Raw genomic sequence first — 5,000 nt, 5'->3', positions numbered from 1 at the left:
TGATGATGATGATGATGATGATGATAGTGGTGATGGTGGTGCATGGTGTTGGTAGTAATGATTATGATGATCATATCATGAGATAGGGATTTGATGTGGTTGTATGAACACACACATACACACATACTGAACACACAAAAGCACACGTGTGCCAAGCACACAATCACATGCAAATACCTCCTTCACTGCCATTTCTTATTTTCTCCGACAATTCACCCATTTTTCATCTCTTCGACTTTTTTAAATATGAAATGATCATTTAAAATGGACAAAAAAACCAATACGTTGGGAGTATACAGCACTGTACATAGATAATTCTGTATAAAGATATTATACATACAGTATATGTGAAACACTTAGGGCGGGGCAGCCGAGATGATGGTTTCCCATTCGATACAGAGTCTGGAGGAACACATTCTGTCACGCTGACATGGATCTGGATTTAAGGAATCCTTGGTTTTCAACAAAGGTTGACCTGGAAACACAAGATCTTGCAGCAGGAATCTGATCTCCTTCTGGCTGTCCAACAAAGTAGACTCTGAGAAAAAAAGACATTTCCTGCTAATTCCTACTCTATAGGTTCTCTGCATTAACTGTAGTGCAGAGTTTCCAGAAGGTGGGCATGCCCATGGTAGTGAACCGTAATATGACAGCATACGTGCTTCTGGTTCAGTGTTTCCGGCTTTTTCAAAGATCTCATATATAAGACTCACAGACGTTGATTGATTTCCCATATCTGTTTCACATGGGTTTTAGGAGATCAAGTAGCATGTGAGTCTCCTAATTCCAGTAGAGAAGCGACCACAAGCACAGATTTGTTTGCCCCATTGGCACCGCAGTATTTATTGGACCATTACCTCACATGTCACATCCTGAGAATTCCTGTCTGTTCTCATCTAGAAACAGTGATCACAGTGACAGTATGCTCACAAGATCTGATGTTGACATGGAGTGGCCGCACATAGGATCCCATTGTGTACCATTCATACTATTGGCTTGGCTGTCAGGACTATGGGCTTAGTTATCAGGGAACTGCCCATAGCTTCATTTTATTGGCTCAGCAGCAGATTTTAACTGTCATTTCTGCCTAAACTTTAAGGGACCATATTGAATGTGCTTTCTCTTTTGTTGAAACAGCCTTGAGGAGATCAGACCGCATTCAGTTATTTTATTTTATTTTTTACTTTTAGTGTCACCAAAGTAACATTGCATGACATTAGAACCAACACCAGCAATAGCCATGTTTCCATCCAAGCATTTGCATGTGAATTGTGATATATTGCATTACCAAAGCTATACCAAACAACTTCAACGGCACAAAAAGAAGCCAGTTAAGTAGCTAAGTGATTGCTATTGAAACAGGTCTGAAATGATCACATTAGCTGGTGACAAATCATAATAACATTTGCCTGCCGCCTCGTTTGTTCAGTTGAGCTTAAAAGCCACAGTAGAAGCACATAACTCCACTTCGGTTTGCCCAATGTTCACTTTGCCCACTTAAGCCCTAAGGCTTTCGTTACTTTCGTAAAGGTTCTCTGAAGATGGTTTATACTCCGTCAATTGGGCGGCCAGGGTAAAAGAGGTTCAATTTGGATGGAAACATGACTAATGACGTCTAAGGATGTGAAAGCAGCTCTGGGGCCCATGTGGACATCCGTCTCAGCTGCCTGGCCCTGTTACAGTCTGTATTTTTAACGGTCTAGTTTTGCAGTAATAGTATTCTATCGTTTCATTGCCTGACAATGGTTATGTCTTGTCAGTGTTTTTAACCTCGGATTTGAAAAAAAAGGGAAAAAAATGTTAGTTTCTTGTGCAATTATTGACCCATGGTGAGCTCTCTCTCTCTCTCTCTCTCTCTGTCTCTGCCTCTCTCTCTCTCTCTCTCTCTCGATGTATAAGTGCATTGAAATCCCAACCATGGGACCTGTGAATAGTCTTGAAGCATTGCATTGGTTATAACCAGAGGAAAAAATGAAAATAAAAATAACAACGATGGTATTGATATTAATAATGATCATCTTGTACTAGGTAAAAAAAAAAAGAAAAGAACAAAAAAAAATGAAAGTGAATCTCGATGTTCTTTGTGGCATGGTTATGCATTCAATTATTAGTTATACGGAATACAACTAAACAAAAAAAGCAATTTTCTTTGATTACGCTTTATTTTTGTTTTCTTTTATACTGTCCTGCTTTCAAAATTTGTTTCTTAATTCACTTTTCAATGTGCAGTATCGCAATTCCTGTTGCTAACTGTTGTATTTTTAACACCAGAGGAATATTAGAGCAGTTTGATGAACCAAAACCGCCCATAAGTTCTCAGATAGCACATGATGGATTTGTATGCAATATCGCGCATGAATCTGTGATTGTAGAACTCATGAGGCATTTGTATTTGTGTTTGTTTCCATTGTTTGGCCTCAGGTTTGCAAAACTCCTGCATAATGTAATGTTCTGGCTATCCAGTGTCCTGAGCCCAATGCAGTCTTATGCTTAATTGACACTCCATCCATGATGGTGTCACTCAGCGAAAATACAATATCTGTGAGCTCATATCGAGCTTATAGATCTATTATTTTCAGCACACGACCAAGTATTAATCAAGGCTTTACATGTGGCATGAGGTGTATCCTGCCTGACGGCCAGAAAAAAGTGTGGATTCGTCCTTTATCAACAAGCAGTGTATATCACTATTGAATTGAGCTCAGACGAGGTTGAATTTCTTTCAGTTTACCGACTGCCATCTTAACGGGAAGAAGTATTCGATTCTGAGGGCTGAAGGAAGGTCAGACCAGGTGACGAAATGAGACCAAACTTCTCCCCATTTCCTCTGGACATTTCACAAGACGAGAAAAGGCGTGAGCTCTTTTTGGAGCAGGCCTCTGGCCCTGTCCTCGCTGTCCTCTAGCTGGATGTGACGTCTGTTTCGTTTGAGCCTTAATGCCTCTTGTCCTTTTGTGAAGGTGAATCTGTGTATCGCCATGTATTTGTCCAGTGTCCCAAATACCACGTGACTCCCCTTTTTGCTCATTAGATAGCGTGACTCCCATGCCACTGGTCCCAACCATGCCACCGGTCCCATGCCACTGGTACCATGCCACCATACCTGACACCCCCTTTGGTACCAGATAGTGTGACTTCAGAGACAAACAATTTGATCTGAACTAGGGCTTCAACTATTGATTGCAGGTCATTCTATCGACCAGTTTTTAAAAATGTAATCAAAATGATCAATTAAGCACCACACAACGGTGGCATTCAGGAAATAGTGAAAGTAGCAGGTTTACAAGTTGGATGGATGAACTATTTTCACTTTTCTGAAATTGTTTTTAAATCTGATCTAGTACAAGCATCACTGCTGTCAGGCGAATACACTTGAACCAATCACAGTGATATTCAATCCACTGGTTTCTCAATGTCAAGTCCGCGATCCTGACAGACCCTTACAGGTCGAAATGTACCTTAGTGCTCTGTAACAAAGTGTGTAAATGAAACCAAATGGACCCTTACTGGTCTGTAACCATTGTACACCATCCAAGTCAAATTAACACTGAGAGAATTTAACATTTTAGATCGGGATCCCAGAGATGAAAATTATATCAAATCTGTGCCCGTCACCTAATGCATAGATCAAACTGGGGGTCCTAGAAAGTACACCGGTTGAGAACCACTGAGTGGTGGCCAGGGGTGGCCAGGGGTGAGTTTGAGTCTGGTGGTTGACATGGGGAGAGATGCTGGTGGTTTTGGACACTGGGTTCTCTATGTTCTGTTCTCTCTTCTGTCTCTGCAGCTCTCTAGGCTTTTTGTATTTCACATGGAGTTGCTTACAGTATAGTAGCAGGCTGTTATCATGACTCAGTCCGTTTTTTTGTACATAACTGTGCCAACCGCTTTGGACAGTGGCTTCTTTTTTTCCAACTATAGGAACGAAAACTTGCTTGCATAAACAAATAAAAACGAATAAAATACACTTGTGTACTTGTTGACGAGGAACCATGCTGAGCCTGTGTCTTTTAATTGTGAAGAAATATTATCACATTGATGACTGCCGTATATGACTTAGGCCTCGTTCACACGTATTGTGAACGTGTTGCTGTTTGGTGTGAATGAGGCCTGAGGCCACACGTATCAAACGCAATCAAACAAATGTTTGGTATTTTTTTGTTTTTTTAGGCCACCACAATGCTTTACCAATGGGAGTCACATGGTTTGACCAAACATTTGTGTTTGATTGCTGATTGCTGGTGGTGTTCTGCCCCTCCCCCGATCAAACAAAAATGTTTGGTCAAACCATGTGACTCCCATTGGAAAAGCTTTGTGGTGGCCTAAAAAAAATAATACTGGGAAGTTCAGAAAACTGTCTTCCAGTGACATATCATCGTTAGGCAGATAAAAATCACATTTTCAAAAATATATATAATATTTAGATTTGTATTATCACGAGGCTTCCATTATACTTGGTAGGCCTAAGCATGGTAACTTTTCAGGAATAGAAAGCCTGCTGTTTCTATTAGCTTGGATTCCCCTTCGATGATGTCACTGGAAGACGGGTATCTGAACTGCCTTCCGAAGTCATCCTTTAAAGCAGGGATGGGCAACTTTGAGGGCCACTATATTTCCACATTCACTACAGAGGGCCACATTGCATATTACTGTCGTCGCAAAAAAGCTCAAAAGATCAGCTATGTTTGCTACATTTTAATTGTAATCCTGATTTATTTATGTATGCTATTTTTTAATTGGAATCCTGAAAAGTAACCTTTTTATTTAATTTCGAATTTAGTTATAGTTATGTTTTGTTAACTAAATACAAATACATTGGACATAAAAAAGACAATAGCATTTGAATTGTAGTAATTACTAGCTGAAATCAATATGAGCATTCTGATATTAACCTGCGGGACACAAGTGAAGGTGGGGGCCGCCAGTTGCCCATGTATGCTTTAAGCCAAGGCAAGCTACAATCTATACATTGTATGTCGGTTGTCTCCCTCTACCGATGG

At 40.3% G+C, this 5,000-nt stretch overlaps 1 protein-coding gene across 1 annotated transcript in view; it reads left to right on the top strand.

Moving 5' to 3' along the window:
* Positions 1–3,990, top strand: part of LOC308312191 (neuronal membrane glycoprotein M6-a-like) — a gene marked incomplete at its 5' end in the record, with an annotated part of 11,994 nt that extends 8,004 nt beyond the window's left edge. Inside the window, one exon of the mRNA XM_080758900.1 lies at positions 1–3,990. This exon is cut by the window's left edge and continues 2,550 nt beyond it.
* Between the last annotated feature and the right edge of the window lie 1,010 nt (positions 3,991–5,000).

The sequence above is a fragment of the Protomyctophum bolini genome, assembly GCF_963924005.1.
Source record: "Protomyctophum bolini genome assembly, chromosome: 3".
Classification (NCBI taxonomy): Eukaryota; Metazoa; Chordata; class Actinopteri; order Myctophiformes; family Myctophidae; genus Protomyctophum; species Protomyctophum bolini.
Note: the sequence above shows the minus strand (reverse complement) of the source record. Positions and strands in the feature narration are given on the sequence as shown.